Raw genomic sequence first — 26,769 nt, forward strand, 5'->3', positions numbered from 1 at the left:
CTGGCGCTCTCGTTGTCGCTATAAACCGAAGGTAATGGGTCAGTGTGAGTTGAGCAGGCCTGCAGGAGGCCTCGCAGACGTATGCGCGAACCGTACCATCAGATAAGTGAGTTTGAAAGAGGGCGCATATTGGCTTACGGGAATGTGATGCATCAGTCCGGGAAATTGCTGCTCGTGTAGGACCAAGTGTGTTGGCAGTGCAACGGGTGAGTGCAGAATGGTTCACGAAAGGCCGATGGGTCAGATAGCATCACCCAGACCACCCCCCGAGACTGATCTGCGTCTCCTCGGCTCTGTGGCGTTTTTATTTGTGTCTGCTCGATGGTGTTGGTTGTCCCAGTCTGGTTGACATGGAACAATGTTCATCGATCGCCAAGACTCCGATCTGTAACTGTTAAAAACAAACGCCTCCCTTGGTTGATTAGTTTCAGACACTATCTCCCTTAGACTGATATCAACGTATCGATGTTGCAGCACGCCGGAATGTGTAAGCATCCCTTGTTTAAAATTGAAGCACTGGGGTTCGAAGTCAGTCGGTCTTCTATACTTCGAACCCACAGCGACTGCACCACACGGTACCGCCGCAACTCCTGAAACAATTAACCAAATATGCTTCGTGTTTTCTCAACAGGCTGATAAGCTTACGCGAACTTAATAACTGCCCGGTTTGCGAATGCGTGTTCAAACGCAGATAATAGGATATCTTGAATTATAAAGTCCATCACTCAAGCCAATGCGACATCATAGTTTTCGCGAGGATGTTGATTTATTAATTAATATAGCATCGTCAACAGCTAATACGACGTAATTCCAGAGATAAAATACTCTTCGGACATCGTACAGAAACCGTCGTATTTTGGTGTAAACTTGCTGTTCACTGTTAATAAAATCACTAAATCACCTTTAACTTCTGCGTTCTCTCAAGAAATAGTTAATTTCATAATTACACTGTGAATTTCCATTAAATGACGTAGCCGACACGAAGCATTAAGGTTATATTGGAGTCTATTGAACTTCGTAATTGCCCGCCGGAGTGGCCGAGCGGTTCTAGGCGCTACAGTCTGGAACTGCGCGACCGCTACGGTCGCAGGTTCGAATCCTGCCTCGGGCATGGATGTGTGTGATGTCCTTAGGTTACTTAGGTTTAAGTAGTTCTCAGCTCTAGGGGACTGATGACCTCAGATGTTGAGTCCCTTAGTGCTCAGAGCCATTTGAACCGTTTTTGAACTTCGTAATTATTTAAACCTGCACTGAAAACTCGCCGGTCTGTCATTCACGGCCTTGAAACTATTTGCATCAGCGATTCTGACATTGACCTCAGTTTCCGACAACACGGCGTAACAGTAAGTTGTTCGTGATCACGTGTAGCTGTTTCCTACTCAAGGTTAATAATAGAGTTTATGTCGGCGGTTGCTGTATTGCTGCGTCCTTTGATGTTCATGACAATCAATTATGACGAAGGCTAAGTCCCAGCGTTAATCAGGTATCACAGGATTTACTTTTCTTTCACATACAATAGCTGCTCCGTTGCCTGGCTAAACCGAGAATGTTATTTTACTTCAGTTCGAAATTCTGACTAGTGCTTCAAGTCGGTACTGGAAGACATTTAAAACTTTAGATCGGTTTGAAACAATCTAGTAGCGTTCAATATTGCGACATCTACAAGAGAGACTGAATTAACATATCCATTGCAGTGTTACATTGTAGTCGCAGCCAACTTACAGCTCGACGCGGCTACAACTCTCTTCTTGGATAAATGTTATCTCTGATCTGTTTATGGTCCGGGCTTTAACATTGGTAAAGAATATATTTCGAATTATTTATTTAAAGTTTCAGGCTTTGTATCATCTGATAGTCTTTCATTTAGTCCTTTCTTTATAATAAACGTTGGTAGTTACATAGTATTCCTGTTAGTCAAACTTGCAATAGTGTTAATTTTGTTGTCAGTAGCTCCCGTCAATGTCAGGATAACTAATTTTGCTATTTCTTTTGCTACCAAAGGGCTTTCATTAGGGGTTCCATATTTGGGGTGTTACAGCTCGCAACAGTGGAACAGTGTAACACGTGGTACACATCAGGGGTGACAATCCGTCGTCGTTTATTACGGCAGGGGTTACGTGCACATCGTCCGCTTATTCGCCTACCTTTAACGAGTGTGCAGAAACATGCTAGACAGCGATGGTGTTCAAATGGTTCAAATGGCTCTGAGCACTATTGGACTTAACATCTGAGGTCATCAGTCCCCTAGAACTTAGAACTACTTAAACCTAACTAACCTAAGGACATCACACACATCCATGCCAAAAGCAGGATTCGAACCTGCGACCGTAGCGGTCGTGCGGTTCCAGACTGAAGCGCCTAGAACCGCTCGGCCACAACGGCCGGCCTGCAGAAACATGCTAGACAGCGATGTTGTTCAAATGGTTCAAATGGCTCTGACCACTACGGGACTTAACATCTGAGGTCATCAGTCCCCTAGAACTTAGAACTATTTAAACCTAACTAACCTAAGGACATCACACACATACATGCCCGAGGCAGGATTCGAACCTGCGACCGTAGTGGTCGCGCGGTTCCAGACTGCAGCGCCTAGAACCGCTCGGCCACACCGGCCCGCAGCGATGGTGTATGGAACGACATCACTGGGGTCAGGAACGGCATCAGAGAGTGTTTTCGGAACATTCCGGCTTCTGTTTGTTTGAAAATGATGGCCGCATTTTGCTTCACCGCAGGCAGGAGGAGCTGGATCACAGTGACTGAATTCGAACAAGACATTCAGCGCCAACTCTAGGCCTTATGGTGTGGGATGCTATTGGGTACAATCACAAGTCACAGTTGCTGCGTGTCTAGGGCACTGTGATCAGTGTGACCTAAGTGAATGAGATCCCGCGAAAAATGTCAACTATTTAAAAGGGGAAAGATAGTGGCAGATGTGTGCTGTGTCGTACTTCATTTGAAAGGCCAGTCGTGTGCATCAGTTGCAAAACAGAGAAATCTGTAGATGATGCTGCCACGTATTCAACAGCAAAAGGAATTTTACAATAACCTTTGCCACATTTGATCCCAAGAATGGAATTGTGTAAGAAGCGTAAGTCAATAATGATGGACTTCCTCATGGACTTAATTTTGTTGTTTTCTTGTAAAAAGATGTAAAAAATATACTCCTGGATAAGAAAACACTGGAATTTAGAAAATATCGTTCTTGTTAAACACAGCTAGCCCTTTACTCAAACGAAGTGTTATTGACAAGGGATTTCAAATTGATTCCGTATTTCTAGATTTCCAGACGGCTTTTGACATTGTACCACACAAGCTGCTTGTAGTAAAATTGCATGCTCATGGAATATCGTCTCAGTTATTTGACTGGATTCGTGATTTCCTGTCAGAGTGGGCGCAGTTCGTAGTAACTGATGGAAAGTCATCGAGTAAAATAGAAGTGATTTCTGGCGTTTCGCATTGTAGTGTTATAGGCCCTCTGCTGTTCCTAATTTATATAAACGCTGTAGGAGACAATCTGAGCAACCATCTTAGGTTGTTTGCAGATGATGCTGTCGTTGATCGTCTAGTAAATTCATCAGAAGATCACAACAATTGCCAAACGATTTAGAAAATATATGTGTATGGTGCGAAAATTGGCAATTAACAGTAAATAACGAAAAGTGTGAGGTCATCCACATCAGCGCTACAAGGAATCCATCAAACTTCCGTTAGACGATAAATCAATCATATCTAAAACCCGTAAATTCAACTAAATAACTAGAAATTATAACGACTTAAGTTGGAAAGAACGCATAGAAAATGTTGCGGGGAAGGCAAACCGAAGACTGCGTTTTACTCAAAGAGCTCTTAGAAAAGGTAACAGATACACTGAAGAGACTGCCTACACTACGCTTGTCCGTCCTCTTTTCGAATACTGCTGCGCTCTGTGGGATCCTTACCAGATAGGATTAACGGAGTACAATGAGAAAGTTCAAATAAGAGCAGCAAGTTTTGTAGTACTGCAAAATAGGGGTGAGAGTGTCACCGACATGGTACAGGATTTGGGATGGACATCATTAAAACAAAGGCGTTTCTCGTTGCGGCTGAATCTTCTCACGAAATTTCGATCACCAAATTTCCCCTCCGAATGCGAATATATTTTGTTGACGCCGACCTAGAAAGGGAGAAACGATCATCACAACAAAATAAGGGGAATTAGAGCTCGTACGGGAAGGTATAGGTGTTAGTTTTTCCCGCACACTGTTAGAGGTTGGAATTATAGAGAATTATTGTGAAGGTGGTTGGATGAACCCTCTGCCAGGCACTTAAGTGTGATTTGCAGAATATCTACGTAGATGTGGATATAGATTGATGAACTTGGGACGCTTTCCACTTTCACTCTTCAGATGTTGCACAGCGACATTTACTGGTCACATTAGAAAGTCTATATACATACAGTGGCCAATGCTGCTTAGGTCATAGATAACATGCAAAGGAGTCGCCATTTTTTGCGAGAATTCGTGCGGGAAATACTGTCGCCTGTTGACTACCACAACACATTGGTTTGACACGCACATTATAGCAGAAATTCGAGTTTGTTATTCAGTATATGACTATTATAAATTTAATGTGGAGCAAATTAAAGTGTGGCGTGTGAGGTGTAACGTGTAGCTCGTGCAGAGAGGTACATCTCCGTGTTGAAGAAAAAGATGATCGTGTAAAAGCATAAGTCGTTTAATAGTAGGTGGGAATGTCCCATTGGTCGAGGCTGTCATAATTTGTAGGTAAAATCCATGGACGCATACGGAATGTCTACAAGGCATGAGCTGCCGCCTCACCGCTACGAATCATCACGCCAGTTGTCGGCTACGGTGGCGCGATAAATCCCAGCGTCGGTCGCAGCCCCCAAGCCAACAGTCTGCGGCATCTGTCGCTCAACAGATCACCCTCTCGCCGGCAACTCATGGCTGCGACAACTGCCTTACAAGCGGCACGGTGAGCTGTGAAAGATAATATTTCATTAAAGCTGAAACAAATGACCGCTCGGTCACAATTTTTAGTATTTTTAGCCAGGTTTCAACACTTCTTAGAGTGCCTTCATCAGAATTACAAATTTATGGGAAAATAATTTTTTTTATATAAAAGTGTAGGTACTGACTAACAATACAAGGAAGAGAGATTACTTACATGTCACGTATAAAATAAATAACAGGCCAGAAGAGCTTTAGTTACAATTAAAAAAAAAAAGAATGTATGTAGGCGAGCCACTATGAACTGCTCATATTTATAAAGCCACAGGTAGCAACGGACTGAGGCGCCCGCGTTAACAAGTGCGGGCAGGTGAACATGACACCAAGAATGCCATCTGGTAGCCGTAAATATAAGTAGGCTACTCAACATTTAAAATATAGACAGTACTTAGTACCTGAACTCAAAGGCAAAGTTTTATATGACAACAGCAGACATGGTAACATGGTAAAAGCATAGAAATACAGTTTGAAAACTGATTAACTGTACAAAAAGAAGCAGTACTTAAAGTCACATATGAAATAAATATAAAGCGAAACAGCTTTAGTCACAATTTAAAGTAAAATGTTTGGAAGGCGAGCCACTGCTGGCTGCTCACATATGTCGTGCTTCAGACTGAGGCGCCCGCGTTAACAACTGTGGGCAAGTGAACATTGCACCGAGAGTGCCATCTGGTAGCCGCAAGTACAACTTGGCTATTTAACATTCAAATGTGGACAGACGAATATTATGACGGACATTATTCGCTACATTATGTAAAAGGCAATATTTTGTTTAACAGTGACAGATAATGTAACATTTTGTCTACATCAGAGTTTAGAAGTACAGTTTGAAGTATAAAAACATCACTATAGAAAATACAAAAAGGGCTGAGTGACACAGCCTGTAGAAAACGATATAAAATGAAATACAGCCAATAAACCACTTAATAAATGAAAAATTATTCGTTGACTTATCCGCCGCCTCCTCCTGAAACTCCTGTATGCCTGGATCTCTGCCCCCCCCCTCCCCCGCTTTTACAAGGCCCTCCAAATCCTTGAACGCCATGCACTGCACCTTGCCTTCCATATGCACCTTCCTTCCCCCACATAACTCCTGTATGACCTCGTCCCCTTCCCCCATCTCCTCCTTTTCCTCCAACATCTCCGCATCCTTTATACTGTCTGCAGGCTTGATTCCCCCCCACCCCCTGGTTTCCTCCTTCCTCTTCACCCCCACCCGGTGCCTCGCCTCTACCGCTGTTTCTCTCCCTCTCTTCACCTCCACACCCTCCATCTCCTTCATCAGGGCGATTTCCAGCACCTCCCCCTCCAGGATGTTGAACTTCGCTGTGACTTCTACCCTTCCTTCCAACTGTGACCTGGCCTTGTTCCCCCCCTCCCCAGGCCCCCCTTTTTCCTCTCCCAGAGCGGATTTTCCTCTTTCCCTCCCTGAGTCCCTGCATCCCCTCCTTGGCTGTGTTCCTCTCTCGTCCCTTCCCTCCCCAGCCCTCCTTCGGCGCGCCACCCTCATCCCCATTTCTCTCCCCACCTCCTTGCCTTCTTTTCCCTTCTTCCCATTTCCCTTGTCCCTCCCCCTTGCCGATCCTCCCAGGTTTTTATTCATTATCAGTGTGCTGCATTAGTGTTGTGTTTCGGTGCCGTTATACAGTGTCATCTAGTGATGTGGGTTTAATTGTGTGCTCGACCTGTTTTTCGTCCATGACAGTTCCTTGCTACACCGTCCGTCACGTGGCTGTTTTACTCGTTCTACGAACTTTCATGCTCCAGCCGTACTTTGCCTGGTGCCTTTTAATGTAGTGTGTGCGTTTTTTTTTTTGTGTAACATGCTATTTTAGATTTTTGTCTCCGATTTACAGTCACCGCTTTATATGCCTTCTTTTCTTCTGTTCCGTCTTTTTTGTTTCTATATTCTGCCATGTTATCTCCTTTACATTGTTTTTAAATGTCTTCCTGTCCATTTATGTCTCTTGCCTGAAGAGCAGCGCTTATGCTGCTGCCAGCCCGCCCCTGATGGGGAATGGAAATGACAGTAAAGGGGAAAAAAAGAGTTGACTTAGATGAAAAAAAAAACATTTCGGTAACTGCACGAGGAAACCTGAAATTAAATGTCAAGTAACGGCTTTATACTGTTGAAGAAATTTTTGTTACGGAACTGCAGCTGCTCATTGAGAATGAGGCTATCATTTCGAGAAAGGTGCTTAAAAATCTCTAATTCTTCAAGAATATCTAATCTACGCCCTTTCTTCTCGGTGTGCAAAATGTTGATATCGTAAATAGCTTTAGGCGGATGACCTGTAATCAGAAGATGGTCGGCAAAAGACGAATTTTGCGTGTTAATGCCATTTTTTCGTAAAAGGTGTTCTTTATATCTGGTTGTAAAGGCACGTCCTGTTTGTCCTATGTAGTAAGAAGAGCAGGTGTCGCAGAAAATTTTATAGACGCCAGAACTTTCTAAATGAGAGCGAGCCAATTTTAAATTATAAATGAAGTTTTCTTTTAGATTATTATTGGTAGAAAAGCAACGTTGCAGTTGTATTTATTACGAAGAAGGCGTTGGATCTGACAGGAGATGGGCCCCAAGAAAGGAATAGAAAATTTTTTTTGGTTAGATTCAATGTCACAAAATATTAAAATAGAAAACATAGAGGCAGGCCACTAAGGGCTGCACCCCATGTCGAGCTGCGGTGGCATCAGACTCTTACCGCAGCTTGACATGTGGTGCAGCCCTTAGAGGCTTGCCTCTATGTTTTCTATTTTAATATTTTGTGGCTAAAGCGTTATCGCTCCATATTTATTTTATACGTGACATGCCAGTTTTAAATGTTTTATTTCTGATGAAGACACTCTTAGAAGTTGCCGAAACCGAAGTAAAAAAGACTTCATTTTCGCGACCGAGGACTGCAATTGTTTTAATTTTACCTTGTTACGGTCGCTGACAACGCAGCCATGTTCAAAGCTTCAATATTGTGATACTTTTAGCGCTCTTTGCAACGTAACGTTATAAGATATGTACTGCAGCATTTAACTTTCAACGACACGGAATTTTATAACCTTCATGCTTTAATTTTTATGGCATAAAATTATTAGGCGTGACGTGTTCGGAATATGGAATACGGACTGTCAAAAAGTTACACCCAGCGCAAGACAACATTGTGTCATGACTCCCAAGACACTGAAAGTGGGGTTAAGGTCATCTTCAAAGCCATGGGGTCACCTAGTGTTCCCTTATGACACAGACTTATAGCTTCGTTAAACATTTGGCAGTTTTCTGAGTTTTGTTTTATCAATAAACAGAAAAACATTTGTCACAAACTTAACCAATTTGTTGAGATTTATTTTTGTACTTTTCTTAAAACGGAAGTAATTACAGACCTGTCTTCACTGAAACAAAATGAGAATGAGAAAAACTAAACTGCATTAAGAAAGGTAGTTAAATAAAACTTTTATAGACATATTTACGCACCTGTTCAGCGGAACCGCGTCAGAAAAAACAGGTCACAACACTTACTTTTAACACAACATCGTGTGAGGAAGGTAACTTATAAGTTCAGTCGTAAGAGAAAACCGAAGTCATAACACATTTAATACAGTATTGTGAGAAACTGTACGTTACATTTGAAAACAAACTTATAAAACGAAATAAAACTTGGTTGTTTTTACCAAAGTATCCACAGATGTTCCTAATTTTATTAATGAGACTTTTTTATACAGTTTGAATTGCCACTCTTGCTTCTGCAGTTATGTGTGTTGTAACAAAGTTATCCTAATAATATACGGAAATGATTTTTTTGCTTTCCAATGGTCCAAGAAATTTTTTTTTAAGTTTAACTCTTATGTAGACTTGTCTGCGCATATAACTTATTTATATCAACTTATCTTCCGTTAGCTCTTCAAATTTGTTCAGCAGTAGCAGAAGGTTTCCGATTAATCTGGGTTTTCCACGTGCGAGAGAAATGGCTCTGTGGGCAGCTCAAGTGTGATACATGCACTTGTAGCTTCCACCATTAATGTCAGCATCATGCCAAAACAAACTGCAACAGAACCATGTCTTCAACGTTGACCCGACAGTATTTAGGAGTAGAAAGCCACAACAAGCTGTTATCAGGAACTGATACTCAAGTAACAAAGTTGCCCACTTTATTGGTTAGTTTACCATATTTAAAGCCGTCTTAAATATTATCAGAAACAGAAGGATAATTAAAAAGGAGAAGGCTGAAATGACAGTGACGACAGCGGTTAATAAGAAACAGAGTTTCATTAGAGGACTCTGTAGATAACACGAGAAGTAGAGGGGGGAGGAAGAGTGGGAGGGAGGGTTAACGAGAGTGGGCCGCAGACAAGTACATGGAAGAACAAGCTCTTGTGATAGAGAGTGGGCATTTCGCTGTCTTTTGAAGATTGGAAATATTTTAATTTCTCTTACATTTTTAGGCAGGTCCTTCCAAAGTCGGTTTCTTAATACAGAAAGTTATTTTGAGAAGATGACTGTATTGTGTAGTGGTACAGAGAGAATTCTACTTTTCTGAGAACATTCTGCTGTGCTGTTCAGGTAGCAGTGTAAGAGTTGAAGATAAATTAGAGAGAGTCTAATGACTAAGACGACGATAGAGCAAAATCTTGTTATGATAATCTCTGCGCATAGTGACACGTACTCGTGATAGTTGTTCGTTGGTAGGACAGCGAACGTTCCAGCTGTCGTAAGCTCTCGTACGAAAGTGGAGTAGGTTCTCTATAGTTAAGTACACTGAAGTTAGAAAAGTTACGGGATGGCTGTAGCAGCATTTACACAATGTATAGAAGGGCAGTGCGTTGGCGGAGCTGTCATTTGTATTCAAATGAGTCATGTGAAAAGGTTTCCGACATAATTATGGCCGCACAACAGCAGTTAACAGACTTTGAAAGCGGTATGGTAGTTGGGTCTAGACGCATAGGACCTTCTATTCTGGAAATAGCTAATTGAATAATCCGAGATCTACAGTGTCAAGAGCTTGCCGAGAATACCAAATTTCAGGTATTACCTGTCACCACGGACAACGCATTGGCCGACAAGCTTCACTTAAGCGAGCGAGACCAGCGGTCTATGAGTAGAGTTGTTAGTTGTAACAGAGAAGCAAGACTGCATGAAATAACAGAAATCAAAGTGGGTTGTAGAACGAACGCGTCCGTTAGGACAGTGCGGCGAAATTTGGCGTTCATGGGCTATGGCACCAGACGAGAGACGCGAGTACCTTTGCTAACTGCACGATATTAGATTAGATTAGTTTTTCGTTCCATAGATTCGTGGTGAGGAGATCCTCGTGGATGTGGAACATGTCAATTTTTTTTAAAGCTGAAATAACAATACTAATAGTATGAGTATATACAGTACATCATTTTTTTAAGCTGAAACAAGAATACAAATAGTATGAGTACATACAATACATCATTTGTTTCTATTAAAAAATTCGTCAATGGAGTAGAAGGAGTTGGCCACTAGTAAGTCTTTCAGGCTCCTTTTAAACTGATCTTTGTTTGTAACTAAATTTTTTTATGTTTGCTGGCGAATTATTGAAGATGAGTGTTCCTGAGTAGTGGACCCCTTTTTGAACTAAAGTAAGTGCTTTTAAGTCCTTGTGCAGATCACTTTTGTTCCTGGTATCGTATGTATGAACTGAGCTGTTTGTTGGAAAAAGAGATATATTATTTAGGACAAATTTCATTAAGGAGTAAATATACTGAGAGGCAGTAGTTAGTATACCCAGCCCTTTGAAGAGGTTTCTACTGGACGTCCGTGAATTTACTCCACAAATAATACGTATTACACGCTTTTGGACTCTAAAAACTTTTGTTTGACTTGAAGAGTTACCCCAAAATATTATACCATATGACATTATGGAATGAAAGTAGGCAAAGTATGCAAGCGCCTCTCCTGGGACCGTGACCATATCAGTTGGACCGTAGACGACTGGAAAACCGTGGCCTGGTCAGGTGAGTCCCGATTTCAGTTGGTAAGAGCTGATGGCGGGATTCGAGTGTGGTGCAGACCCCACGAGGCCACAGAGCCAAGTTGTCAACAAGGCGCTGTGCAACCTGGTGGTGGCTCCATAATGATGTGGGCTGTGTCTCCATGGAACGGACTGGATCCACTGGCCCAACTGATCGATCATTGACTGGATATGGTTACGTTCGGCTACTTGGAGATCATCTGCAGCCATTAATTTACTTCGTCTTCCCAAACAACGATGGAACTTTGGTGGGTGACAATGCGTCGTGCCAGAATATTCTGGACAATGTGAGCGAATGATTTGGCCAACCAGATCGCGCGACACGAATCATTTCGAACATTTATGGGATGTAACGGAGAGGTCAGTTTGTGCACAAAATCTTGCACGGACAACACTTTTGCAGTTATGGACGCCTACAGAGGCAATATGGCTCAATATTTATGGAGATGACTTCGAACGACTTGTTGATTCCAAGCCACGTGGCGTTGCTGTACTACGCTGAGGAGAAAGGAGGTCCGACATGATATTAGGAGGTATCCCGTGGCTTTTGTGACCTCAGTGTGTGGTCGAAATAGCGAACATCAGCAATGTACCGCAAACAAGCATTCATCCCCAGTTGCAGCCGTCGTGAGGTCTCATACGAAAGTCCTTTGATTACAAGGTCCCTACAATCAAGGATGGGGAGTATTAATGTCTCTACGAGCTTATTTTAAGTTCGAGGCGAAATATATTTTTATACACTACTGGCCATTAAAACTGCTACACCAAGAGGAAATGCAGATGATCAACGGGTATTCATTGGACAAATATGTTATACTAGAACTGACATGTGATTACATTTTTACGCAATTTGGATGCATAGATCCTGAGAAATCAGTACCCAGAACAACCAACTCTGGCCGTAATAACGGCCTTGATACGCCTGGGCATTGAGTCAAACAGAGCTTGGATGGCGTGTACAGGTACAGCTGCTCATGCAGCTTCAGCAGGATACCACAGTTCATCAAGAGTAGTGACTGGCGTATTGTGACGAGCCAGTTGCTCAGCCACCGTTGACCAGACGTTTTCAATCGGTGAGAGATATGGAGAATGTGCTGGCTAGGGCAGAAGTCGAACATTTTCTGTATCCAGAAAGGCCCGTAAAGGACCTTGTAACGCCGGAAATGCATATCCTCGTATTTCCATCTATTGTACTATAAATTTTTTTCCTTATTTTGTTACCTGAAGATATGACGTTTCTGTGTCTTTGTATATTGTAATTGTTTTACTATTTGTATATATATGCATTTATGTCGATGTATAATTGGTTTGTTGTGTAAAGATTATTTGTATTTTTACGCTGGGTCTGGCCTAGGGAAAACTATGCTATCGAACGATTACATCGATAGGTCGTGTAGAGAACCAAGTTGTTTAGGATCTTTGGTAGTGTTAACTCTGCCGCGTGGAGCGCGGGCAGAGAGGGAGTCGGGCTGGAGTAGTGCAGTGGAGCAGGTGTATTGTGTGACGCTCCCGCGAGCTGCCGCGCTTTCGGGGTTTGGCAGTACGTAATTGCGCTCGACTTGCTATGATAGTTTCTGACACGGTGTCGCGGACGGGAAGCATTAGCTGGCGCACATCAGGAGCCCGTTTCGCCTGGTGACCGTGTCGAGAAAAAGGCGCGTCAACATCCAGCTTCTGCAACAGCGGCGGCCGACAATGAGTGACTGTCGCCACCTCTTCGATCGACGACTTCAAACCTTCAATCAACCAACAAGGAAGACTGGTAGCACGTAAAGTTTTGGAACTGTATGGCAGACCTCAGCTTTTCAAACTGTTAAATTTTTCTCACCATATTACAGCAATGTAGCATGAACCTTTGTTGCTCATTGTCCCAATTGCATTACCAAGCAGGGTCCCTTCCTTTTCCGGAATGAACCTGAGTGTCGTTGAAATTCAAACGCCAGCATTAAAGCAATATCATTCGATTTCGCTGCTTTAATTTCAAAGTTCAGTTAAAGTATTCATAGCTGGCTACAATATTTAGATTACACAAGCACAAATTAAGAGTGCGAGTTTTGTTACCATATTTTAGCTTACCTGTGACTGCAGCTCAGCTTGGTACGTACTAAATTTTACTGTTGTCAATTGTTCAGAATCATTTAATTCAAGTTCAAAGTTAAATCTCTTATTTCTAAATTACGTAGATTCAAGTAGCTTTCGAGATGATTGTTGAGGTAGCCCAAGACTAACCGTATTTTACTGAATTTCGATGTGCTTCAGAAACAAAGCTCACTATTAATTTCAGTCACTAAATTAACTTAGAATTTTCCGATTTTATTAATTATTTTGCTAAATTAAGTCAGAGTGTAGCGAAATTTATTACTTCTGACAAACTTTCAGTTTTCACACTACACATGTCAACCTCCAGTTGCCACGCTTCTAGTGCTAATCATATGTGTAATAACCTTTCTTTTTCAGTTACTATAGTAATTGTCCATAGGACTGGCGACCGTAATTTCCCCCAAATCTCAAATATCTAATTACCGCTAGTTAATTGTTAACGTAACGGCCGCACATTTACTTTCTTTATTAACTTTACCCCTTTTCAAAATTAATTTCCACCAGTTTCATTTGCATTTTTCCTTTCAACTAGATGTAACCCTTTCCTCCCTCTTTACCGACAGATTAACTTCGGTGACGATTGCTTTTCCCAAATTTCCATTGGGTACACGCGGTTTAATTTTTCACTGTCATTAAAGTCGATAAGTGAGGGGGAGGTTACAACCTGCAACATGCGGTCGTGCATTATCCAGCTGAAATGTAGGGTTTCGCAGGGATCGAATGAAGGGTAGAGCCACGGGTCGTAACACATCTGAAATGTAACGTCCACTGTTCAAAGTGCCGTCAATGTGAACAAGAGGTGACCGAGACGTGTAACCAATGGCACCCCATACCGTCACGCCGGGTGATACGCCGGTATGGCAATGACGAATACACGCTTCCAATGTGCGTTCGCCGCGACGTCGCCAAACACGGATGCGACCATCATGATGCTGTAAACAGAACCTGGATTCATCCGAGAAAATGACGTTTTGCCATTCGTGCACCCAGGTTCGTCGTTGAGTACACCATCGCAGGCGCTCCTGTCTGATATGCAGCGTCAAGGGTAACCGCAGCCATGGTCTCCGAGCTGATAGTCCATACTGCTGCAAACGTCGTCGAACTGTTCGTGCAGATGGTTGTTGTCTTGCAAACGTCCCCGTCTGTTGACGCAGGGATCGAGACGTGGCTACACGATTCGTTACAGCCATGCGGATAAGATGCGAGTCATCTCGGCTGCTAGTGATACAAGGCCGTTGGGATCCAGCACGGCGTTCCGTATTACACTCCTGAACCCACCGATGCCATATTTTGCTAACAGTCATTGGATCTCGACCAGCGCGACCAGCAATGTCACGATACGATAAACCGCAATCGTGATAGGCTACAATCCGACCTTTATCAAAGTCAGAAACGTGATGGTACGCATTTCTCCTCCTCACACGAGGCATCACAACAACGTTTCACCAGGCAACGCCTGTCAACTGCTGTTTGTGTTTGAGAAATCGGTTGGAAACTTTCGTCATGTCAGCACGTTGTAGGCGCCAACCTTGTGTGAATGCTCTGAAAAGCTAATCATTTGCATGTCACAGCATCTTCTTCCTGTCGGTTAAGTTTCGCGTCTGTAGCACGTCATATTAGTGGTGAAGCAATTTTAATGGCCAGCAGTGTATTTCTGTATTCAATGAAGTGGCTCTGGCGGTTGTGTGCAAGCGTTGGAGCAGAATTATCAGTAGGTTCCTTACAGAGGAAGAAGTTTTTTCTGTGCCCTTTACGATTAAGGGTGAAGGAGAGTTTTTGCAACGAAGAGCAATAAGTTTTTTGTGAGGGACTAAGCTTGCTTGAGTTTTAGATACGTTTCCAACCTATATTCTGCGACCACTTTAGTTAAAACTAGGGCCATCTTACGATCCCTGTTGTATTTTGTACTGGGGAAGCTCTGTTTCGCGAGAGAGCACCACCATATTTGTCAACTCTGAGTCCCGGAGCTTCGGCGTCTCCACTTCAACAGGCTTACGACTCACAGGGCGTCTTGTTTCGCCGCGGTCCCACAATAGAGCGCACGCCACGTCTGCGAGCCTAGGTCGAAACAATTTCCGGAGGTTAACGCGCAGTGACGCAAAGAAAGGCGACCGCTCCTTTCTCACGGCTGGTCTGGCACGCGCGCGACTGCCGATGGCGGTTCTGCTCCGGATGATCTCCTGCTGATGGCTATCTGGCTCCTGCGGCGGCGGCGGCGCCTTTGCGTGAGGAAACAAGTGCGAGGACAATCGCCATCGGCACACAAGATAAGCGATCTCGACAACTGTTTCTCGACCGCGCAGTGTCAAGAACAACGTAGACGTAATAAAACGGATAGACCAGCATTCACTATACTCCGTTCATCATAAGAATGAACCTCATTTAACATTAACAGTATATTTTCTTCCGCGTTTGCTGGAACCTTGAAACGACTCAATGGACTCGCTCCATAAAGCTGTTGCTTGTGACGATGTGTCACGGAAACCTTCCATGTCTTATTTCACTGAATGTTTCCCGCACTCCCTCGAGGAGGCTGAGCAGGACGCAATAGATGAGACTGTACATGTTTGACGCCAGTATAGGATGTCGTTTGTGAACGTTACCCAATGATCGAGTTGAAATTTCGTATCATAATTACATTATGTAGATATATGTTCCCTGTGGGGTGTCACCGTCAGACACCACACTTGCTAGGTGGTAGCCTTTAAATCGGCCGCGATCCGTTAGTATACGTCGGACCCGTGTGTCGCCGCTATCAGTGATTGGAGACCGAGCGCCGCCACACGGCAGGTCTAGTCTAGAGAGACTCCCTAGCACTCGCCCCAGTTGTACAGCCGACTTGCTAACGATGGTTCACTGTCTACATACACTCTCATTTGCCGAGACGACAGTTTAGCATAGCCTTCAGCTACGTCATTTGCTGCGACCTGCAAGGCGCCATATTCAGTTACTATTGATATTGACATTGTGAATCATGTACCGTCAAGAGCGACGTTCATCGTTAATGGATTAAAATTAAGTATCAAACTAATTACGTCCGCTTTCTGAATTCTAATTCCTTGTCATGTTCCAGACCTCACGTCAGTATAGTTCTTCCCTCCTCACACCAGCCTGCGTGAGCTAAAACGCGTGCATTGCGGCCTCCCTTCGTAACACGGTGTTGGCTCTTATGCCAACACAACACCCTCCTCTCTCAGTGTTAGTAGGTATGTATGCGCTGAGAATGAATAATTAGTTTATTGTGTGTTTTGATGTCATTGGTGGCGGCAGTTGCGGCCGAGCGGTTCTAGGTGCTACAGTCCGGAACCACGCGGCTGCTCCGGTCGCAGGTATGAATCCTGCGTCGGGCATGGATGTGTGTGATGTCCTTAGGTTAATTCTAAGTTCTAGGGGACTGATGAACTCAGATGTTAAGTCCCATTGTGCTTAGAGCCATTTGAACCATTTTGAAGTTATTGGTAGCCGTAATTAGTAGTCGTGGATACAGAGTCGTCTGCCCAGAGCAGACGGGAAGCTGCTTGTCTTCTGCTCTGGTGTAGGATGGCCAACTTTCAGTGTCTCAGTCTCTGCGTTCCTGACAGAGAGGTCTACCCCCTTCAAGCTTCAGGTGCTATTGTCAGGTTGGTCGAGGAAGCTGTGCATTTGACTGGTTCCGGCGTTGGGTGGTGGCAACGTAGGTTTTGGGCAGAACGAGACCGTGATCAGTTGTCGTTGTCTGTCTTGAGGCTGGTGAGTACTTATGTTGAGGGAACGCTCTGCTTAGAGCATTGTGTTAGGCGCGATTGATCATAATGTAAATACATAGTGAAATATTAAAGTCACTTCAGATTAACTGAAGATTTATTATTCAAATACCGAATAGTTGAAATTCGTAGCTCGAGATGAATTGTTTTAGAGCTACCCCACCGAACGAAACTTTACAGGTCCAGACAAAGAGGCGGAAAGGAGTAGTTGGTGCTAGGCGGGCTTGGTGTATTAGTAGTTATCCGGATTAGACGAAAGTGTGGTGTGAATGAATTCTTGTACGTGTATTACCTTGCCTTGTCCCGGTGAATACTTGTAGAAAATTCGGTGTTACTGAAATACCTGTTTCCCCTCGTGTTATGTAGCGTATCAGAGTCTGATATCTTTCATTAAATTGGGGGTGTGATTCGATTTAAACAAACTGCTTTCCTCATGATTAACTGACCGCACCTAATTTTCATGTCCTTGTGCCACTTTCCTGGGGGCCCTCGATCAAATAGTAGGAGCGTGTTGTGCAGACTTATTGAGACTAAAGAGAGCTACCATGACTTGTGCTCAGGATTATGTATTAAATTGTTGTAATTGTCCTGTTGTATGAAAGTGTGTGAACGTGTCCTAATTTCCGTTCCTTTATTCGAATCTGACTTCAATAAATGTTAGTTGCACTTCACGCTAGTAGTGAGCAGGCACCAGCGTGTAAACCGCACATGTACTCCCCATTTACGTATGAACTTAGAAATAAATCATGTCAATTGTAATCTTTCGTCTCCCGCCTATTTATTTTCACCAGTCCCATTTATGCAATATTACATTTTTCAATAATTGTTCAATAAAAGTTCAATAATTGATCTTCACTAAAATGTATTAAGTATTCAATCAGCAGTCAGATTGGCTGACCAGTTCCAGTTCGCTGTTGAAAATCTAGGAAGAGCAATACTGGTGCCGACCCTGTTTCTTCTCGTTGAGGTTTGCAATCTTAGCTGGCTTAACTACGCTCTTAAAAGGTTCTGTGAGCTTGGACAGGGTACACGGAGTAACACTTACCAGTTCAGGGCTAAGCAGAGGTGCTTAGACGAACTGGGGTTACACAGCCTCACTGGACTTCGTTTCACGGAAGCCAAACTGTCTCGAGTACAGTCAAGTACGATTACGAGGATACGTTTTGTGCTGTGCATTACGCGTACGTTGACTGAGCGATAGTATGGGGCAACAGCTTTCCCAACGCATTTAACTTGGACAGCACTTGCCAGGCAAGTGATCCAACTAAACTACAATGATGTGAACAATTGCAATACGGACGTAAAAAGAGAAGAGCAGAGAACAATGTAGCTCTGACTGTCATTCAATTTTTAAACAGAAGGAAACTGTATATGGTAGAACTCAGGCCATACGCTTCCTAGGTGACCGGGCGGAAAACATAACAAAAAATGGCTCTGAGCACTATGGGACTTAACATCAGTGGTCATCAGTCCCCTAGAACTTAGAACTACTTAAACCTAACTAACCTAAGGACATCACACACATCCATGCTCGAGGCAGGATTCGAACCTGCGACCGTAGCTGTCACGCGGTTCCAGACTGAAGCGCCTAGAACCGCACGGCCAATTCGGCCGGCAATCATAACATGCTATCCATCTTAGCCAACGTGGTATCGTAATAAAAAAAAAAGAGTAATGAAAATTTTGACTTTAACAGGGGTAATTTTTCTGCATGAGGTATGTGAGACATAAAAGCGCACTGCTGGGATTTCACCATGTAGTTAAGTATTGAAGCCACTGAAGATATTACGGTCAGTCGTGTGGTAATCTCTGAACTCCTTCCATATGCGACTCCGAGAAATACATTTCTGTACTGCTACCTTGATGACGAGGAGATCAGCAACAGAATCCCAAGCCACCAAAATATCCACATTTCCTCCTCCCCTTTTAAGAAGTGCTGTCTGCTTTTCGCCGTCCACAGCTCGTGGTCGTGCGGTAGCGTTCTCGCTTCCCGCGCCCGGGTTCCCGGGTTCGATTCCCGGAGGGGTCAGGCATTTTCTCTGCCTCGTGATGACTGGATGTTGTGTGACGTCCTTAGGTTAGTTAGGTTTAAGTAGTTCTAAGTGTTGGGGACTGATGACCATAGATGTTAAGTCCTATAGTGCTCAGAGCCATTTGAACCATTTTGCATTTCGCCATCTTTCGGCAGTGACGTCTCACAAAACTTCGTGCATTAGTTCCAGTACGTCTGGAAGCTTAAATGTCTTGTTATTTCTCGTGACAAATACCTTAACTTGGTTCCAGATAATTTCCGTTGGCTTCAGATTGCAGTGATAAGGTGACAACTATAAAACTGCAGCATTTGTACAGTGTGCTTGACGCAGTAAAAATTACTGTTTTCCATGTTTCTACGAGGCTTATCACTCTGGCTCGTGTGAGACCACATCTGTACTACAAAACTATGGGCGTATTCAAACATAGAGTATATAATTTTTCATTTATCTCCAAAAAAATAAATTGTGTAATGTTTCTTAAATTCAAGAATCTTTAACAATGTTTTATAAAATATCGATAATTAAGGTGCATTTTTCTTTAATAATGATGTTTAATTATGAGTTAGTCATCATATATTTGATGGATTTAATATTTAAATGATTTAGGTATTCAAAAGGAACAAAAAAGGTTATAGACCACAACCAGTTTCGAGCAGTCGCCCGCTAGCACACACGGCGCTGCCGACTACGCCATGCATGGAGTTAAAATTCCCTCCCTTATTTTTATTATATGGTGTTTCTCAAAAAACGTCAACGCTGTAATCTTGTGAAAAACGTTAACAACTTGTTTCTCGCCATTAACGGTGTTCCGCTTGTGTGTTTCACTACGAAACAGGAAGAAGCGTGCTCCATTTTTCACGGTACGTATGAACAGCGAGAACGCCGGCCGAAGTGGCCGTGCGGTTAAAGGCGCTGCAGCCTGGAACCGCGAGACCGCTACGGTCGCAGGTTCGAATCCTGCCTCGGGCATGGATGTTTGTGATGTCATTAGGTTAGTTAGGTTTAACTAGTTCTAAGTTCTAGGGGACTAATGACCTCAGCAGTTGAGTCCCATAGTGCTCAGAACCCTTTGAACCCCCCTTTGAACAGCGAGAACAGAGCACAAGTGACGTTTACAGAAACCGTGACGGTCACGATTTTTAAATAAAAATACCGTAGCTAACGTATGATTAAGTAAAACGTTGCTGGCTTTTAATACATCAGAGTGTCTGAAAGTTTCATTTAGAGTGATACAGTAATATGATAACTAATACATAAGTTGTCCCTACTTCCAAGAGCGGAACAACAACAGTGTACGAGAGTTACGGCTGCTGACGAATCATCGCGTTTGTGTTTGTTTACATCAGGTTTATTCTTATGTTGAACGAAGTATAGATGCTTTCTTACTCCCTGCAGCACCGAGCTGAAAGGTTTTCCCCGGGAACTACGTCTGACATATAGGTAGAAGACCTATCTGCGACTTGAGAAATTGGTCAATTACGACAGCTAAAAATCTAAGACTGCGGAACACTATTTTTCTCATTTTCTTGCCAAAATTAGTTGAGTTGGCTATTTACTCGAGACATTTCTCTCAGTGTGTGGCATTTGTCGGATTCGGAATTCCTCAGAATAGAGCCGACGCCGGTCGTCTTATCTGTTTCTACGTTCGCCGTTTCCTGGAAGATGAGCCTCTTTTTTTAACGCTCCTTTACTTTTTTTTTAACGCACGGTAAAATATTTCTTGATTAATCTGCTGCTGTTCGATCTATGAAGATCTCCATTTAAAGGAAATGTCCGGATGGTACCTCTGGAAAGGGTTACCTTCAGCAATGTGAGCTTTTTTCCATCTCTAATGACCACTTCATCAACAAGTTGTTAAACTCTAATTGTTTCTTTCTTTTTGAAGTTACATTTTCGGTGACGATAATGCCTCACCTTGCACCACTAGGATTGCTCTACAGCGATTTGTTGAGCATTTCGACGAAACGTCAGCTCTCTCCGAGTTTAAAAAATAGCGAGATTTTAAAACTGTAGAGTCAATGCACTTTGTACTGGAACTATGATTGTGGCCCGTTACCCACCCCCAGCAGTTCATTCGTCATTCGCTAGGAATCCTAACTATACTGAGCAACACTATTTCGATGCATCGATCCATGTGGGACTGAGGGTGATATGCAACCTATGTTATGAGGGTTTTCACCCTACATATGAGGCTGCATCCAATTTATTTCTTCATAATTTTATGAGGAACGCTGTTGTTCGCCTCCGCCACTTACAGTTTTCGTGAGATGCATCTCATTGGTTCTACAACTACATCTATATCTTCATCCATACACTTCAAAGCATGTGAAGTGCATGGTAGAGGGTAGTTGTGACTGTATAGCTAAGTAAGGCCTCTTGGCGTTCTGTTCGCGTATGGAACGTGGATAGTCTCATTTATTAAATGTCTCTGTGGGAGCTGTAGTCAGTCTAATGCCGTCTTCGCGGCTTCTGTAGGGATAATGCTTCGCTAAGGTTGGTTCTTGAATCTTTGTAAATAGGCTTTCGCGAATAGTTGTCTATCTTCAGGCATCTGTCAGTTCAATGTTTTCAGCATCTCCATCTCTATGACACGGACCAAAGAGACGTCTGACTATACATACCGCCCGACTCTGTATAAGTTCAATATCCTCATTTAGTCCTATTTGTCTGGGTCTGGACAATAATTGAGGATGGTTCGTATCTACATCTACATGGATACTCTGCAAATCACACTTAAGTGCCTGGCAGAGGGTTCATCGAAGAACCATCACAATAATTCTCTATTATTCCACACTCTAACAGCGTGCGAAAGAAACGAACACCTGCGTCTTTCCGTGCGAGCTCTGGATTTCATTAATTTATTGTGACGATCGTTTCCCTCTATGTAGGACGGCATCAACTAAATATTTTCGCATTTTGAGGAGAAAGTTGGTGATTGAAATTTCGTGAGAAGACTGAGTCCCAATGAAAAACGCCTTTGTGTTAATGGCGTCCATGACAAATCCTGTATTATGTCGGTGACACTCTCTCCCCTATTTTGCGGTACTACAAAACTTGCTGCTCTTATTTGAACTTCCTCGATGTCCTCTGTTAATCCTATCTGTAAGGATCCCAGACCACGCAGCAGTACTCCGAAAGAGGACGGACAAGCGCAGTGTAGGCAGCCTCTAGTAGATCTATCACATTTTCTAAGTGTCCCACCAATAAAACGCAGTCTTTGTCTTCCTCACACTTTTCTACGTCTTCTTTCCAATTTAAGTTGTTCGTAATTGTAATTCCTGGGCATTTAGTTGAATTTACGGCCTTTAGATTTGACTGATTTATCGTGTAACCGAAGTTTAACGGATTCCTTTTAGCACTCATGTGGATGGCCTCACACTTTCCATTACTCACTGCCAACTGCCCATTTTCGCACCATACAGATATCTTTTCTAAATCGGTTTGGAATTTGTTTTGATCTTCTGATGAGCTTACAAGACAATAAACGACAGCATCATCTGCAAAAACATCTTAAGAGGACTACTCAGATTGTTTCCTAAATCGTTTATACAGACAAGGAATAGTAGAGGGCCTATAACACTACGTTCGGGAACGCCAGAAATCACTTCTGTTGTACTCGATGACTTTCCTTCAATTACTACGAACCGTGACCTCTCTGATAGGGCCGGCCGGAGTGGCCGAGCGGTTCTAGGCGCTTCAGTCCGGAACCGCGCGACCGCCACGGTCGCAGGTTCAAAAAATGGTTCAAATGGCTCTGAGCACAATGGGACTTAACATCTGTGGTCATCAGTCCTCTAGAACTTAGAACTACTTAAACCTAACTAACCTAAGGACATCACACACATCCATGCCCGAGGCAGGATTCGAACCTGCGACCGTAGCAGTCGCGCGGTTACGGACTGAGCGCCTAGAACCGCTAGACCACCGCGGCCGGCGGTCGCAGGTTCGACTCCTGCCTCGGGCATGGATGTGTGTGATGTCCTTAGGTTAGTTAGGTTTAAGTATTTCTAAGTTCTAGGGGACTGATGACCTCAGATGTTAAGTCCCATAATGCTCAGAGCCACTTGAACCATTATTTTTCTCTGATAGGAAATCACGAATCCAGTCACATAGCTGAGACGATATTCCATGAGCACGCAATTTCACTCCAAGCCGCTTGTCTGGTAGAGTGTCAAAAGCCTTCTGGAAATTTGGAAATACGGAAGCAATTTGAAATCCCTTGTCAATAGCACTCAACACTTCGAGTGAGCAAAGAGCTAATTGTGTTTCACAATAACGATGTTTCCTAAATCTGTGTTGACTCTGTGTCAAATGGTTCAAATGGCTCTGAGCACTATGGGACTTAACAGCTATGGTCATCAGTCCCCTAGAACTTAGAACTACTTAAACCTAACTAACCTAAGGACATCACACAACACCCAGCCATCACGAGGCAGAGAAAATCCCTGACCCCGCCGGGAATCGAACCTGGGAACCCGGGCGTGGGGACTCTGTGTCAACAGACCATTCTCTTCGAGGTGATTGATAATATTCGAACACAATAAATGTCCTAAAATCCTGCTACATATGGACGTTAATGATATGGGCCTGTAGTTTAGTGGATTACTCCTAGTACCTTTCTTGAATATTGGTGTGACCTGGGCAACTTTCCAGTCTTTGGATACGGATCTTTTGTCGAGCGAGCGGTTTTATAGGATTGTTATGTATGGAGATAATGCATCATCGTACTCTCAAAGGAACTTAATTGGTATCCACTCTGTACCAGAAGACTTGGTTTTACTGATTTAAGTTGCTTCACTACTCTGAGGAAATCTCTCTCTAAGTTACTCATGTTGTCAACTGTTCTTGGTTCGAATTCTGGAATATTTACTTCGTCTTCTTTGGTGAAGGATGTGTTTAGTAGCAGCACTGTCGTCGATAGTATTTACATTTTATCGCACAGAGAAGGCATCGATTATGTCTTGCTGCAGCATACTTTACATACGACCAGAATCACTTTGGATTTTCTGCCAGATTTCGAGATAAAGTTTCGTTGTGGAAACTATTATAAGCATCTTGCATTGATGTCCGCGCTAAATTTCGAGCTTCTGTAAAAGATCGCCAATCTTGGGGATTTTTGGTACGTTTAAATTTGGCATGCTTTTTCTTTGTTTCTGTAACAGTGTGTAACCTCCCCACAAAAAATGTTTAAATAAATTAAATATGAATAATAAATATTAATATGAATAATGAATGTGATTCTAATTTAGTGTAACCTCAGAACAAAATTGGTTCCCATTTATAATCTCCGTGCAGAAATGCATTCACATTTAATGTACCCACAAAATTCTTTTCTCATTTAATGTAAATACGAAACAGAAAAATTCCTAAACCCCGAAATAAAAAAAAATATTTCAGTAACCTGGTAAATTTTAGGACGACAGCAGTGCTGCGTCATGGACCTGTAAGATGATTCTGAATAAAAAAGAAAAAAAAATTCTTACCTCAATAAAAAACGGCGAATATATCTGCTCTTACCTAAAATTTTTCCGGCACAGCTTTGTGCAATGCTGGCCAATACATTTGTGATTTATGAAAGGAAGCAACTGATTTTTCTTTTGCAACAGTCGGAATAATCATGGATTGGAGAAATTAGTAAATTCTTTAAATTCTTTATATCACAAAGAATATTATTAGGACATTTTTTAAAAGATTTACATGGGAATTCACATACATTACTACATATGCGCGAGGCTGCTTTTTACCTTATACAATAATACTCAGGCTCCGGCATCGCTGCACCGCGACCGGCCCAGCCAACACGATACACCAGAGCAGAGCAGACAGCAGACAAGCGCAGACTAGCGACAAGCAACAGCTTACTGCTACAGCTTCACAGTTCGTACTCAGTCAACACTGCTCTCTGGTCAGCGATTCTATTATACCTTGCATATCGCAGGCAGCGCATGCCTCTTACAAGTGTTATAACACGTTTTGTGTACCAAAGGGTATCAGCTCCGCGCTTTGTTAATTTATTTGGTATAAATTTTTCAACTGCTGTCGATACTACTTCTTTGTATTGAAGCCACATCTGGTCTACACTTACATTGTTAATTTGGAATGAGTGGAGATTGTCTCTCAGGAAGGCGTCAAGTGAATTTTTATCCGCTTTTTGGTAACTTGTCTCCTTTGTAGACTATTTGTATTTTCCAAGTATCCTACAAATTAAAGGAAGTCTGTTACCCGTGCGATTATTGCGTTTCATATCCCCATTAATAGCCACACTTTGCCAAGTGCTGCTGGACGAGTGACAGCTGTAGCTTCCGCCCCGGCAGCAGGCAGCAGTGGTGAGGCAACGAGCGGCGCCCCGGCTGTCTGTGTTTATTGCGCCCTTCTGCCCAGCAGCCAGCGCCCGCCTGCGTCAGTGCAGCCACTGTGCACGACGACCGTCTGCCGCGAACTGGACCGAACCTGCCGCGCAGTTCCGGGAGCTGAGCAGCGGCAAAAGTGACGCAGTCAGTTAGCAGGGAGTCCTGTGCAATGACGGAAACGCAAATCTCGTCCACACCGGAAATGGACGTGGGTGTGCTTACTGGAAAGCCAGCGGTCACGTTTCTAAGGAAAATCACGTTGTCTAGTAAAATAACATCTGCGCCTCCTGTGCTTAAGGTACAGCTCTCCTTAATCCGAAGAATGGTTTGACGCCACAGTACTTTACTAGACTTTGTGGTGTAGGAGGTGGTAAGCCGTGTCTTCTTCCGACTTGTGGCGTGATTTACCAGCCAGTAGGAGGAAGACCTATAGTTTAACTTCGGCTCCGAAACACTGTGCAACTCGCCATTTCTCACATTAACAGACATAGACAGAGACGACAGAACTGGTAGGTGACAGACATAAATACTACCTACCGGGTATCTGGTTCCAGACCACCCTTTACCTGTATTGCTACACAGTGGCCACTACTATATGTCAAGAACATACTGAATGATAAGATCGTTATCATCTCTCGATCCAAATGAGGTCCTGAATTCCTCATATACACTGAAGAATCAAAGAAACTAGTACACCTGCCTAATTTCATGTCGGGCCCCCGAGACCACGCAGAAGTACCGCAACACGATGTGGCATATACTCGGCTAATGTCTGCAGTAGTGCTGGAGGGAATTGACACCATGAATTCTGCATTCCTGTCTATAGATCCGTAAGAGTACGAGGAAGTGGAGATCTCTTCTGAACAGCACGTTACAAGGCATCCCAGATATGCTCAATAATGTTCATGTCTGGGGAGTCTGGTGGCCATCGGAAGTGTTTAAACTCAGAAGAGTGTTCCTGGACCCACTCCGTAGCAATTCATGACGTGTGGCGTGTCACATTGTCCTGCTGGAATTGCCCAAATCCGTCGGAAGGCACAATGAACATGAATGGATGCAGGTGATCAGAAAGGGTGCTTACAAACGTGTCACCTGTCAGAGTCGTACCTAGACGTGTCAGGGGTCCGATATCCAGCTGCACACGTCCCACAACATTATAGTGCCTTCGCCAGCTTCCACAGTCCCCTGCTGACACACAGGGTCCACGGATTCACGAGATAGTCTCCTTATCCATACACGTCCATCCACTCGATACAATTTGAAACGAGACTCGTACGACCAGGCAACAGATCTCTAGTCATCAACGGTCCAGTGTCGGTGTCGACGGGTCCAGGCGAGGCGTAAAGCTCTGTGTCATGCAGTCATCAAGGGTATATGAGCGGGTCTTCGGCTCCGAAAGCCCAAATTCATGAAGTTTCGATGAATGGTTCGCACGCTGACACTTGTTGATAGCCCAGAACTGAAATCTGCAACAATTTGCGGAAGGGTTACCCTTTTGTCACGTTGAACTTTTCTCTTCAGTTGTCATTGGTCCCGTTCTTGCAGGATCA

At 43.4% G+C, this 26,769-nt stretch overlaps 1 pseudogene; it reads left to right on the forward strand.

The window, feature by feature from the left end:
• LOC126234998 (histone-lysine N-methyltransferase SETMAR-like) overlaps positions 1 to 25,343 on the forward strand; it is a 39,502-nt pseudogene extending 14,159 nt beyond the window's left edge.
• Positions 25,344 to 26,769: the final 1,426 nt, after the last annotated feature.

Source organism: Schistocerca nitens, chromosome 2 (assembly GCF_023898315.1).
Source record: "Schistocerca nitens isolate TAMUIC-IGC-003100 chromosome 2, iqSchNite1.1, whole genome shotgun sequence".
NCBI lineage: Eukaryota > Metazoa > Arthropoda > Insecta > Orthoptera > Acrididae > Schistocerca > Schistocerca nitens.